General features: G+C 49.2%; 1 long non-coding RNA gene across 1 annotated transcript in view; it reads left to right on the top strand.

Moving 5' to 3' along the window:
* The window catches only part of LOC109550247 (uncharacterized), an 85,619-nt gene that overhangs the window by 28,580 nt on the left and 42,156 nt on the right, over positions 1 to 14,883 (top strand). Inside the window, exon 3 of the long non-coding RNA XR_002176690.3 lies at positions 93 to 221. This is a non-coding gene — a long non-coding RNA (uncharacterized lncRNA). The remainder of the gene's footprint in view (positions 1 to 92; positions 222 to 14,883) is intronic.

Genomic DNA, 14,883 nt, shown 5'->3' with positions numbered 1-14,883 from the left:
TGCTTGCTGCAACAAGCCGGCCTGAAGCTCTTCCCATCTAGGGGTCGGTCCGCTTGGCTCACAGGGACCTAAGTCACTGCGTCTTTCCGCAGAGTGATCTCCGCAGCTTCTCCCTCCACACCCCCATCCCCAGAGCCTGGAACCCCGGTGTGCCGCCTCTGTCCTGAGAGTCTCCGGGACTGATTCCGTCCCTAGAAAGCAGACCAGATATCCTGTCGTGGGTGAGTTGCAAAGGGGTTTGGAGCAAACCCTCTCTCCCAGGGGCTTGCAGATCTTACAGTTGTTTCCAGGGTACCCTTTGGGCCATCGATACCAATAGTCAGGGTTCGGTCAGGGTGTCTCTTCGGCAGCTTCTAAGGCTCCTGAGTATGAGCCCGGAGGTGCGGGTAGTGGGAAAAGGCAGATGTGATCAGGGCTCGGGTAGTACTTGCTCTAAGCATAAGTTCTAGCCTCTTCCTTTAAGGCCACACTGCAGTGTCTGCCACAGCCTTTGCCGCCCATGACATAAGCAAACTGTTTTTAAACTGTTGGCAGCGCTCATCAGGTCAGAAGCCAGGCTTTAAACAGAGAGGCAGCGTGACACAGCGGGAGGAGCCCGGGCCTTGGAGAGAAAAAGTCCCCGGGACCGAATCTTCTCTCATTATTGATTGTGTGACTCTGGACACATTTCTTAACCTTTCCTTGCCGTAGCTTCTTCACCTGTGAAAGAGGAAACTCTGCTTTAGAGACTTGTGGAGCTGTAATATGAAGTGCTTGATACATACATCAGATGGCAGCAATGATTAATATTATTAATGTTTACAGCAAAGCCCGCTGAAGGTGGTCACAGACCTCACAGCTTATTTGATGTGATCACAAGCCCATGTGAACACATCAGATAAGCTAGGGGTCAGTATATTTACCGTCTGAGTGCGATGGAGATTGTATTTGTAGACTTTACTCTTTGCTGAAGCTCAAATCCTGTCTGGACTAGGGCAGGGCGTAAAAATTAGTTTTTAGGTTATAGATTCCTTTAGTCGGGGAGCTCTTCCCACGTAAGGCGCTGGTGGTCCCGATCTGAAAGAGACAGGGCCTGCCCGCAAGGATCTCGCGGTGAAGGAGGTGAGGCCGACACGCGCACATCTAATCACAGGACGGTGAGATGTGTGTGGTCCCCGGGAAGAAGAGGCGCGGCCGAAGCACGGTCCTGCAGGCCTTTGCGCGCCACGCCACGGCGTTGGGACGCTATTGCGCGGGTGGCGAGGAGCCTGCTAGGAAGGCGAGTTGGTTGAATTTGCATTTGGAGCCCTCACTGCCTCAGCTGTGCTGGAGGGACGTGGAAGGCAGGACTGCAGCACAGAGACTGCCAGTCCAGGGGGCAGGGGTGAGGGGACAAAGCCCACGGGTGGATTCCAGGCTGGCGAGAGGTACACTCAACAGCACGAGGTGACTGACTGCAGGGAGGGACAAAGCCAGGAGGTGAGGACGTGGGTGCCTTCCGGGTTTCTGGCTCATGTGACGAGGTGGGTGGTCGTGCTTTAGTCCACATCGTCTTCGAACACAACAACAACAAAAGTCATGGGATATCTCGGTAACTCTGGTTTCCTGTGGGTTACTTTTCTGTTTTTCTTCCTTTTGTCTGTGCTGCCCGATCAGGGATTGAACCCCGGCCCTCTGCAGTGAGAGCACGGAGTCCTGACCACTGGACCACCAGGGAATTCCCAGACTGTGGGTTACTTTTGGGAAACAGAATTTATTTAATTGTCCCGTCTTTTCTGATGAAATTCTGTCCCATAACTAGTAGAGCCTTTGAATAAGAGCAGATAAGGGCAGGAGTCTTTGCCTTTTTCTCCCCCCAGGAGGAAACACTTCAAGTAAAGCATCTGCTGTGGACTCACAGAGCTTTCTAGAGAACGGAGGGGCACGAGGCATTGCTTGGGCAAGGGCGGCGCCACGTGCAGCTCAGACGGCTCTGGCCGAGCCGCTCTGCCAGGTGCAAACCCCATAGGTTATGAAACATTTCACACTTTACTGTATGGGAGAAATACAGCGAAGAGAGAGGAATGTGTTTTTAAGGGGGTCTGGCCAGATATTGCTCAACTGATTGGCTTAAAGACCAGGGACAATTCTGGCCAATACATTTAAGGAAAAGGAATGAAAAGAAAAACAATCAAATTGTACTTTTCTCAGATTTGGTTAAACTTGGAGGGAAGCTGTTTTCTCAGTTTGAAAGAGAATTTCTTCCAACTAAGTTGCATGTTGAGTTTAAGAGCCCAGGTAAACTCAATATCTACTGTCCTGAATTTCAAAAGGTAAGGGAATTCATGTTAGGAGAAGTGGGTTCTGGCTGGGTCTGAGACAAATGACTCAAATGTCTTTTGTATTGTTGAGCCCGAGATTTTAAGCTTCCGAGCATATATGCTTGCTGTTTTGTGTGTGTGTGTGTGTGTGTGTGTATGTGTGTGTATGTGTGTGTATTTATCTCACACCAAGGACTGAAATCACAAAGAAGCCTCAGGTAGCAGGGGTAATGATTGGGCTGCAAATGCACTGGCACACTGTGGATTGTTGCCACACGGTTATTTTCTTCAAACATATCTTTCAGGTATAATGTTCTCTTCCTGAAAGCAAACAACCTCTAATAGTGGATTCTTGAGTGTATCATTAGGCCTCTCCAAACACAAATACATCTACTACATTTTCAAAGGAATGGCCCGCACAGCTCTTTTTCTCCGTGACTGGTGAGACGTGTAGAAATGGGATCTCAGAAGTGTTAATGAAGTAACTATCCCTGAACACTGAACAGTCAGAACCAAGCCTTCCAGTCGACACCAAAGCGTGCAGTGAGGTGAAGGAACGTTGCTGGTCGAATCCCAGCTCAATGTCTTGTTAACTGTGCTCGCGCAGAGCAGCCTGGGTGCAGGTGTGTCTCCAGGCTCCTGGGTGCCTGGGACTCCACAGCTGGCGGGTTGAAAGTTGTGTGTGCACTCTGTTCAAAACAAGAGGTGGAACGGGACCACAATTGAAAGGCGACTTGTAATTTGTAACCGACGGGCTGTGCTCGAGGAGCCCCATGTATTTACAATCTTTCAAAGCCAATGCACAGGCTGCCACGCCTCATTAATCACGCAGCTGCAGCCCTCCTGTTTATCATGCTTTTGTCACCACAAAACCCGAACTCAAGTCAATTTTTCCTTCCCAAGTTTTCCCTTGCACTAGAAGGGCTGCTGCTTGAGCCTTTCTAAGTTAGAGCCACCAATGTCCGTTTCACGTGGCTGGTCCCCGGGGGCTATAATTGCAGAAGTATAACCTGGCAGTTAGCTCACGTGGCCCTAGAAACCGCCAGGGCACCAACGTGCTTCCTGCCAGACCGCCTTCGGCAGCTGAAGGCACGGGAGCCCCACCTGCAGCCAGTCTGTGTGCACAGGTCTCTGATGGTCCCGGGGCACCGTGGAGGTGCCTGTTGAAGACATCGAGTCAAAACCCAAAACCCTGAGCCCTTGCTCTGCCCCCCCATCATTTTCCTGCTAATGGAGTGGCTTGGTCGGGTTTTAACTGGCAAGGGTTCTTGTTTACATTTGCTTTGGTTTTCATAAAGAGAGCTGTTCTTTAGTATGAGACATTCCCTACTTCCGAATTAGCTTAGATCACGCTTCCTACTAAAAAGATAAGCAATGTTTGTATAAGGGTGCAGAACGTCTTGCCCAGTGTAACCCTTGGGAACAGAAGCCTGGCCCCAGGGCTGAGGGGATCTGGGCCGTGTGCAGCCTGTGCGGTTGAGGATGTGGAGGCTGGGGGAGCTCGGCTCTGGTCTGGCTGCGTCTCAGTCCTCCCTTATCTGTAGAATGAGGTTGTTGTGAGGAGTGGCTGAGATACACACGTACGGTGTGTGACGGCAGCTGGTACTTGGGTAACCCTCACGACATCCCCGGCACTGTTCTTCGTTAGCTCGTTCATTCCTCAGAGCGATCCTGTAATGGAGACAGTACTGCTAGCATTCCCATTTTACAGATGGGAAGCTGAGGCACAGAAAGGCACAGAGAGTAACTTGCCCGAGGTCACACAACCCCTAAGGGCCAGACCTGGGATTTGAACCCGGGCCTGTCTGTGGAGCCCACGTTCTCACCCATGACATGAAACTGCCCTTTGTAAGATGGTTGATGAGCGCCATGCACTTGGTAAATACCGAGCGGAACAGCTTTCCATGTCAGAAGCCATGTTTCTCCGCTCTGACACTATGCTAAGAGGCATGGGCCGCCCTTTGAAGGCCCAGCAGTACTCTCTGCTTCTCAGAGGGTCAGGTTGGGCAAGCAGAAGTCTGGCAGGGTGTCAGGCCAATCGTCAGGTGGCTGCTGAATGGGGCCAAGCCAGTGGTGGGGCACTCAGGCCACGGAGGAAGCCAGTGGGGGGCGCATGGGAGCACAGCTGGGCCGGGAGGAGACGCCTGACCTGTGTGTGCGTCTAGCGAGGTGACCGAGCACCTCAGATGGCTTCCGGTCCTGGGAAACGGGGCTTGGTGGGGTGTTGGGTCTTGGCTGATGTCTCTTGTACGTCCACACGTGGAGACAGAGAAGGGCTGAATGAGGGAAGGCCCTGTGCGTCCTCCCCTCCCCCAGGCCTCTGCTTTAGAGACTAGGGGAGATGTCTTAATAGTCAAGAGACGCCCACAGGGTGAGACACCATGTACAGGTTTGTGGGTGGTCACGACTTTGATACTTCCTGGTGGAAGGCCAGGGAGGACAGTGCTTCTGTGCCGCAGTTTGCTTTACATTTTCATCCTCTGTGAAATTCTGCTCTATGACTGGCAATTCAGAGATAGTAGAAAACACAGTCCCTGCCCTCAAGGAGCTCACATTCACTGGAAGAGACAAACATAAACAGACAGTATAAATCGATAGGGTGACCTGGGGGCAAGCACTGGGGATCATGGGGACCTTGGGAAGGGCGCCTAACCCTGGGAGGGGAGAGGTGGGATCAGAGATGGCTGGTGATATCTGTTGAACGTCAGCCTTCAAGGCAAAAGGAGGTGGTAGCATGATCAGGTTTAAGTAACAGGGAGGCAACAGAGAAACTGTTTTATCTTGATGGGGCTTAAAATACCAGGCAAGGCGAGGTAGGGGATAAAGGTGGGGAACACAGAGCTTGTGTATATATGAAGGAGCTTGGGCTCTGTTGGCTGTCCAGCATTGATGGTGTCATTGGTTATGTGGGTTGCTTTGTAAATATATAGATCCCTCTGACAACATTACGGAGGATGGACTTCATGGGGGAAAGGCTGAGCCCAGGAGACCTGTTGCAGTAAATCCGGATGGGATGTTAAGGACTTGAGCTGGGACTGTGATCTAGGAAAGCCAGGTAAATAAAATGAGCAGGTCTCGATGTCTGGTCAGTTATGGGTGAAGGGTCGTGGGAGAATGAGAATTCAGCGATGGCGCCCAGGTTTCTAGCTTGGGTAGCCCAGTGGATGGTGGTACTGCCCACTGAGTTTGAAGTTATAGGAGAGGAGCTGGGTTAGCACAGGAGATGACGAGCTCAGTCTTGAGTATGTTGAGCTGGAGGTGCCTGGCGGATGCTTAGGTAAAGGTCCAAGGGGCGGTTCCAGAAGCCGAGGCTGGTATCATCAGCGTCTAGCAGCTGGTTGAAACCTCAGAGGAGAGACGGGCTCAGCTGGGATCAGACGGGGGACTCTGGCAGTACCAGCGATGTGAGGCTGAGGTGGCATCAGCTCCAGGCTGAGTAGCTCAAGGCACTGGTGCCGACCAGGCTCCAGTGGGCAGAGGTGCTCTGGTCCACACTGGCTTTGCAGGAGGATCGGTCACAGGGGCCCCTTTCAGGGCTTGGGACATCGTATCCCAATGCTGGTTGTCCTGCAGGGCAGGGGAGAAGGGTGGGCTCGGGGAGGAGATGAGAGTCACAGCCCCCTGCTGGCCAAAGGGGCTGTTTAATATGGGAACATTTAGATCACTGGTGAAACATCGTTAAAGGTCCTGATCATTGGAGTCTAGGTGGAGGTTCTTAAAGCAGGTGAAGGGGTGGAAATCTCCTGTGAGGCCCTTTCATGTTGTGCGCAGCCTCCTCCTCCCATGGGCCTCTGAGTCTCTCACAAGCCAGAGGCCTGAGACAGGCTTGGGGGTGAGCTGTCCTCAGGGGAGGTAGTGGTACGGGTCCATTTTGTAAAAGCTCCTGGGGTCATTCCGATACAGCCTCGTGGGTGGAGGGTCCCTGCTGCGGGGGAAACACAGCTAATGGGAGAGAAGGCCTGGCACCTCCTTGTACTGTACGTTGTATCTTTAAATGGAACCATTTTCCACCAACCCTTCAAAATGTCCTCCCCCAGCCTAACCGTACGTCCCACATTTAGAATTTCTGCACTTCTATTATTATTATTTTTTTAAGAATCAATTTTATTTATTTATTTTTATTTTTGGCTGTGTTGGGTCTTTGTTGCTGCGTGCGGCTTTCTCGAGTTGCAGCAAGCAGGAGCTACTCTTTGTTGCGGTGCGCGGGCTTCTCATTGCGGTGGCTTCTCTCGTTGTGGAGCACGGGCTCTAGGCACGTGGGCTTCAGTAGTTGTGGCTCTCAGGCTCAGTAGTTGTGGCTCACCGGCTTAGTTGCTCCGTGGCATGTGGGATCTTCCCGGACCAGACATCGAACCTGTGTCCCCTGCATTCTTAACCACTGCGCCACCAGGGAAGTCCCTAGAATTTCTACACTTTTAGCCACACTGCTAAATAAAATAATTATATAATCATCACTCAGCCACACGGCACATTCAGAAGGCAAAGGAGAGCACCTGAAGCTGTGCTGCTCTTTGTAGAACACCATGAAATATTGATGTATTTGTTTCTATTAGGTGACCTAAGAACAATCTTATGGGTGGAAAGGGTGACTGTAATATATGTACGCAATCTAAAAGTACCACCAACTATCCAGGAAGAAAGATCAAGCTGTCATACCAAACCTAACTGGTTATTTCTGTGTTTTTCTGCTCATTTTTGTTAGGTCTGCTCACTTTTTGTTTTATTGTGTCACTGGTCACTGGCAGATAAGGGGTAGCAGTTGCCAAAGTTGGAAGACAAATTTAAGAGACAAATTTCAAACGAATCTATTGAGGTCAAGATGCCTTTGGGACACCCAGATGCTTCTACCGCCCCTGAAAATTTGTAATAACTGCAATTATTTAATTTTCCCTGTAGAACTCCTGAGTCTAGCTTATGGAGTAAATTCAGGAGCATAGTTTGAGAATCACTGGCTTCAGTGATCACATTTATTGCTTCTTTAACTGTCACACAGCGGTTGTGTTTACACGTATGTACATTCCTGACCCAGGTAGTGCGTCAGCTTTGTGGGGACTCCGGTCACAATGAGAGGCAGACCTCGTGTGTTCGGACTCTGGAGGTTTGATCCCTGGGTTCTTTCCACCCCAGACACCTTCTCCTCTCAGTCCACACCAAACAAGAAGCCTTCCTTCCAGGCTCAGCGTATAGGCCACTTGCCAAAATCATCATACCAAGAGCTGAAGGACTTACAGAGGCCCCTTCCAGGTGCCGGCGTGCACCCAGAACGTCACCGTTGGCTCCAGCTTCTGCCTGGGTACCCTGGGGCCAGGGAGTCCAGTCCTTCCTAAAGAAAAGGTTCTCATCTAGCACTTTTGGTTTTTATCTCATCTTCTAAAACCACCCAGCTCTTAAATTCTGTTTTGGCTTTGCCGTCAGCACTTTCCCTTCTCATATTATCGCTACTTGGTACTTAACCATGTCACACAGTGGTTAGGGCTCAGCTTTTGGAATCATTTGAGCTAGAACTCCCAGGTCATAATTACATTCACTATTTACCAGCTGTGTGACTTCAGCAAGTTACTTAACCTCTCTGAGCCTTAGTGATCACATATGTAAAGTGAGAATAACATTAGTGTCTATTTCAAGGATTATTATGAGGCTGAAGGTAATGGAAGGAAATGTCCTGACAGAGAGAAAGCTGTCAGTTTTGCTTAGGTATTATCATAAGTATCCCCTCTCCTAGATTTCAAAATCGTTGAGGGCAGGGACCTCTTCTTGGATATCTTTGAATCCCTCCATAACAGTCAGGAACGTGCCCGTATGACGAATTTAATGACCGCATGACATGAAAGAGGCTGGGCTGAACAGGAGAGACAGGAAGCCGAGACAATTATTTGAAATACGTTAAAGTCATCAGAAGGCTTAAAAATGTAACACAATGCTCCTGTGAAAGAAATGTGCAGAGCAGAATGCAGAGCAGGGACAAGTTGGGACAGGAAGTGGAGGGGAGATTGGGAAAGGTCATGCAGAATCAGGTCAAGTTCTGGAGGAAGGAGTGAGCGCTAATTAAAGGGGTGAAGAGGCCGCGTGATGCAGCGGATGCCAGCAAAGTGGGAGCTGGGCTGCTTGGCTGACCTAACGCATGTCGATAAAAAAGGAACACAATCTTTCCACCACACAAACTGTTTTATGAGCCTGCAAATATCCAAGAATCTTGTCTCCCGCTCTCACGGCTCCATAGGGGGGAGTGTGATGGCTCGCTCGCTGTACGAGTTAACCCGAGGACGGGCTTCGGGCCGCAGCTGAGGCTGCAGCGCCTTCCTGCAGTCCCTTCCTCTCTGCAAGCCCGTAGATGCTCGTCCGGGAGCAGGAAATGATTACATGTTTGTGCTTTTCTGCGATTAGTCTTCTAAAGGGAAGAACAAAACCAAACAAGAAGGCTGGATGTTTAGGGAGAGTCTGAAAACATTTAAAGACTAGCTAGTAATTCAGGCAAAGGAATCAAAAGTAGAGGCCGCTCGCTCAGGTTCTCTGGCTTGAGGATTTGTGGGAACTCATCTCGGGCTGCCTTATGTTTATTCTGCGCTTCAAAATGACTTTGAAGGCTTATTTGGGAATTCCAGCCCAGGTGAGGCGTCCCTTGCAGACCCTTGACTGTACAGTATATCTTCTGGAGCGAGAAGACTGCTGTGGGAGAGCCTGGGAGAGCAGGCAGAGGGGACAGGGCCACCCACAGATCACTCACCCTGGAGATGGCTGACGTGCCTGGCGGGGCTGCCCTCCCGCCAGCCCTCCCGCCACTCCCAGTTGCCTGTGCTCTTCAGTCAGTGGAAGGTGTTACGTGCTTCGGGGTGGGGGTGCAGGAGCCTGATCACACAGCCTGTCTCCCAAACCGACCGTCCGGGCCAGGCAGAAACCGGCAAATGCTGCGAATCAGGCCTACATTTTCCCCTCGCAGAGAATCAACTGTTAAACATTGACCAGCGCTCCACTGTGTATAAACAAGATCCAAGAGGAACCAGTTAACCTGCTACGGTGAACAAAGAGTTTGGCATAAAACTGTGGACAAATAAGCAGATAAGGTTCATTGTGTTATGTGTCCCTTCATTAATGGAAGCCTGATAGGAATTTGACCTAAAGTGACTCAGCGGTTAGTCCCCTTTACTGTATATCCTTGGAAGTAATCGAATGGACTTTTGTTATTTCTTTTTTCTTTCTTTCTTTTCTTTCCCCCCCTAAAACAGAGGCCTCCAGTTGCAAAACTCCCAGTTGACAGATTACACATGCCTGATGGTCATGAAAAGTCCACGAGTCCAGTGTAAAAATTCAGAGCATTGCTTGTCACTGGTGGCCCCAGACACCTCGTTGGCAGCTCAGGGGGGTGGGGAGGTCCTGGAAGTGTGGACTGGAGTCTGGGGTTTTTGATCTTGAAGCAGAATCTGACCTCTCCCTTTTAAACCTTTTCCTTCAGGAACCCTCTGTACATAGAAGTGCTGTTGAGGCCCTAGAGCAGTGAGTTGAACTTCACGGTGGACTTTGGAGAGAGGGCCTTTCTGTGGTTTGGGGATTGCACTCCCTACGTACCCCGAATTGCAGACCTCAACATCCACTCCACCAGCTGACCTACTTTTTCAGCTGAAAGACTATGGCCTGGCTTCCTACAGTCCTGTCTATAGATTCCAGCCATGTAGGTGCTGTTGAGTTCATTTCAAAGACACGGCATGGTATAACAGAAAAAGGACGGAATGTGGAATATGGAGTTTGGTGTCAGAAGACAGGTTCAAGGCAAACTAATCTAGGTTGTAGGAGCCAGAAAGTGGTGGAGGGTTTCCTGGGAAAAGGCACAGGGCTGGGGAGGGTGGGGACAGGTGCTGCAGTTCCCTGGGTGAACTCCGGAATAGCCTTCCCGATTTCCCACCCTCCCGGAGTTTGTGGGTGATGGAAATGTTCTAGACCCTTTTCAGGTGGTAGTTACACAAGTATATACATTTGTCAAAACTCATCAAACAGCTCTGAAGATCTGTGTATTTTACGAATGTAAATGATACAGCAGTTTTTAAGAGGGTTGGTTCAACTCCTGGCCTCTCCCTTACTCCCTGTATAGACAAGTTCTTCACCTCTTTGAGCCTTGCTTTCCTACCTGTGAAATGGAAGGACCACTCTAACCTGCGCTGTGGGTGACCATGGACGTTAAATGAGACCATGTGAGTCCAAGGTACTTGGAAATGATGCAAAGCCTTTACACCGGTGACCACTGTTGTTATTATGCTTCCCTTCTGAGAAGATTATTGAGCTGGTACAAATCTGTGGCCTCTGCTTGGCCACTTCCCTTGGAGAGTAGTGTTTATCTATTTTCAGGAGACGCTGGAGACATCAAAATGCTGCAGAAAAGCAAGTAGAATATGGATTTGCCAGGGAGAGGAGAGAGGGCTGGAAGGGAACAGCTGGGGAGACAGCCATCAATCCAGCTCGGCAGCAGGGCCAGATGGATGCCGGGAGGGAGTCGCTAAATGCCTGTGAGAGAGTCGTGACCAGGAAAAGCAGCGCGAGTTAAAAAAAAAAAATCACATCTTGCCAAACAAACTGGGTCAAATTCGTGACGGAGTTAGTCACTGAGCAGAGATGGGAAAGCACATTCAGGGGAAAAAGCAAAAGGTTCAGGGACCATAGTGACTCGGCTAGAAGGGACAAAAGCCACTTTGGCCTCCTGGCCTCGTTCGGTCGTTAAGTGAAGGAGTCATCTTGTGGCTTCCTGCAGTGTGTCTTGTTGGTATTTGGGTTTTGAACTTGATCCTTACTCTTAACAGCAATCGCAAACAACCTTCACATTGGAAGCAAGAGCACAGCACACATTTTAAAATGGAAAATCTTAGCAGGCAAGTGAAATGGAGACAGGGAAGCTATTCCGGAGTTCACCCTGGGAATTCAAGTGGGAGGGGACCACTGCCTGAATGCAGCCAGGCTCCTGAGGCAGTCTTTCAGTTTAGAAACTTTAAAGTCAGAGCAAAGGGCAAATGCCGTTTGGCAACCAAATCCTATACGATGAATGGATAACGCTGAAATCAGATTTTAAATTGTTAGCCACTAAAAGTTAAAATAGGGAAAGACTGAACAGGAAGAAATAGTCTACAAGAGAAATCTGATGTGTGAAATTTTGATTTTATCCTCATTATAAAAATTTTGGTGCTTTCTGCTAGAGATTTCTGCCAAGAAATGTGATATGTTGAAAAAGAAGAGGAAATGTACTGTAGATGCTGTGACTATAAAAGGCTGTTTAAAGTGATGGGAATCAGTCAGGGTTCTCCCAGTGACCAAGGTTATAAAATTAGGATCTAAAACTACCAAATCTGGGTGAGAAACGAAACAAAACAAAAAACAAAACAGAACTTCAGTAAAAGCAACATCTAAATCTACCTTAATATAACTAACGTTTCCCCACAATGTTTGTCTTGTCTTTGGACACGTCAGGTCTCTCCTGTTGGTAATTCCCTCTTCTAAGAGTTGTCCCGATTGCAGCAAGGCAGGGAGTAGGGGAGAGGGGACGGGGTGAGCAGGTACTGTGAGGATGTGGGGGTGTCTTTCTTGTGACCTCCGAATCCAAAAGAGGGCGCCACGAGATGCCGCCACACGCATGTGGGGTGCATCGGTATGTTGGTCCATTGCTCAGGATGCAGAGCAAGCTAGGTGGGAGGAGCCTTCCCACCCAGGCCTCCGTCTCACAGGAAATCTGATGCCTTAAACCTCGACCTCAACACTCAGTGACTTCAACCTCTAGCGGTACCACTCTGGTAATTAGCACGTGGAGTTGGAGACAGGCTTTTGCATCCTGAAGCGGGCTCCAAGGACTTCTTCTGCCCTTTTCTTCCAGGTCTTCCGAAATAGTTGGAGATAACAGCTTCTCCCCAGGTCACTTGTGGGCCGTGAACTCTATGAGAATCCCTCGTTTCTCCCTGGCTTTGTGGCTTCCAGACTTGGGTTTGAAGCTTAGGTCCACGGCTTATTGACCAGTTAGGAAACCTCCGTGAACACTGATTTTCTCGCCTTGAAGGGAGGCACAGAGTAACTTAGCAGCCCATACACATGAGCTATAATCAGGTGCTTAACATTTTTGCCAATGGATCTTGATGGTAAGTTAGCAAATCAGCAGGCAGTTATCTTCTATTGGATAGATGGGAACAAACGAGAGAGACTCGTGATCCTCAAAGGCTGTGTTTTTGTCCCAAATCAACTTTCCAAGTACAGAACTGGGGGGACATGTGATTTAATGGCAGCATCTGTGGGATCCTGCGATATAATAAGAAACCTGTATTTGGTCTTTATTCCCCAGTTCCTAGCGCAAGAGCTTCTAAAACCCTTGGAATTTCCCGAGTAATAGGGTTGAGAGGAGCATCTTTTGTTACTCGTGATGTGAGCCCCTTTCAACCACACCTGAGTTTATGCTACTGAAGTGACTTTTTTGGGGGAGGGGGCTTGAGAGCTTCAGGATGGGGGTTGGTTACCAGAGGAACCAGCTAAGTGATTAGAGGGCTGGAACTTTCAGTCCCACCTTCTGACCTCCAGGGAGGGGAGAGGGGCTGGAGACTGACTTAATCACCAAAAGGCAAAGATTCGATCTATCATACTTACGTAATGAAAGTTCCATCAAGACCCCTAAATGATGGGGTTTAGAGAGCTTCTGGGTTGGTGAACACGCTGAGGTCCTGGGAGGGGGATGTGCCCAGAGAGGGCAAGGAAGCTCCACCTACCCCCCTCCCCTACGCACCTCTTCCATTTGACTATTCATTTGTATCCTTTAGAATATCCTTTGTAATAAACTGGTACTAGCAAGTAAAGTGTTTCCCTGAGTTCTGTGAGCTGTTCTAGCAAATCATTGAATCTGAAGAGGGAGTTTTGGGAACCTCCGACTTTATAGCTGGCCGGTCAGAAGTACAGGAGGCCCTGGGACTTGCAGTTGGCATCCAAAGAGGGTGCAGTTTTGTAGGACTGAGTCCTTAACCTGTGGGGTCTGTGCTAACTCTGGAGAGTTAGTGTCAGAATTGAATTAAGCCACAGAACACCCAGTTGGTGTCCAGAGAGTTGGAGAATTGGCCGGTGTGGGAAAAACCCCCATACCTCTGGTGTCAGGAGTGTGAATAGAAACAGATCATAACCTGTGAAATAGATTTAGGTGTCTGGTTCACAATGTGCCCCTGTTGGGAGCAGGGCACGACAAGGTAATCTGATGGTGTCAGGGTTCTTTAGTTGCAAGCGATGGAAACAGACTTTGACACTCAGTGGAAAAGGCCTTTGCTGGAAAGGTACGGAATGGTTGTTGGATGCTGAAGAGCCAAGCCTCAGGGAGAAGAGGATCGGGCCTTCAGCAGGAATGAATGGACAGCTCCGTGTCTCCTCCTGCCCCACCGGAACTTCTCTGCTACATCATTCTCCCCAAGGCTCAGAACCCGAGGAACCAGAGTCTGAATGGCTGAAAGTGGGTTTTCTGTGCCCCCTCCCACCCCAGCAGGAGGGGGCAGGGAGAACCCTGACTGGGGTGCTCTCAGAACTTCTCAGAATAAGGGAAGAAAATTTCCTACTGGGAAGTCAGGGTGCTTTCACCCAAAAATGTGGAAAGGCATGTTTGACAGGCTGAAGAAGCAAGAAACCTCTGGCATGCCTTTTTTAGGCTTCATTGTTTAAAAGAAAAGGACCACAGGAAAACAAGGAAATGATTCCATCTTATCCTTCCCTGGCCAGGATCAGGCCCAATTCTGGGCAGCACACTTTCAGAGGCCTTTGACTGCTTGGGTGGTGTTCAAAAAGAGTAACTAAGATGGTGAACATCTGGAAAACATGACACCTAAGAAATGGGTAACGACTCGAGGAGACTGAACCCAAAGAAGAGAAGACTGATGGGCATCTGACGGCTCTTCTCAGGCGTCTGAAGGTCTGGAATGTAGAAGAAGAAGAATTTTGTATTTAATGGCTCTAAAAGGAAGAAATAAAACCAACAAACAGATATTAAAGGGGGACAGATTTCAGCTCAATGCAGCATATATAAGAAAGATCTTACCAAAAAAAAAAAAAATCTACAGCTGGAAATTAAATGAGCTGGTGCAAGATAGGGAACTTTCCGTCCCTGGGAAGCCTCAGTTCTTTAATTAGCAAGAGCAATGAGCACACTCCTCGCATCAGATGACAGCACACCATATCATGGCCCTGCTGCTGAGGACCCTGACCAAAGGCTTTCACAGAAACAGCTCTCCCTGTTTGGCCACATCTACCACAGAGCACTTTTCCGTATGTGGAGTTCCAGATGTGCACAACGTGAGTGATGACAGATGGAGAGGACACGAAGGGCCTCCGAATATCCTCTCAAACCACCTGCCCAGGGCCACATGGTACAAGCATACCATGTGCGAGTCCTTAATTTAGAGCATTGCTTCACACAAGGGCCTCTTTAGGGACGGGTTGTACTCACGTGCGTCCTTCATGTACTTTCCAGTGTGAATCAAGCCCACATCTTGCTTTATCACTGAACAACATTCAGCAAAAATACGTGAAGTCTCTTGGGCTATAGCATTTATTAGAAAATTACAGTATCAGAGTGGGAAGGGACTTTGTGATCAATGAGTTTACAACGCTTGAA

Source organism: Tursiops truncatus, chromosome 18 (assembly GCF_011762595.2).
Source record: "Tursiops truncatus isolate mTurTru1 chromosome 18, mTurTru1.mat.Y, whole genome shotgun sequence".
NCBI lineage: Eukaryota > Metazoa > Chordata > Mammalia > Artiodactyla > Delphinidae > Tursiops > Tursiops truncatus.
Note: the sequence above shows the minus strand (reverse complement) of the source record. Positions and strands in the feature narration are given on the sequence as shown.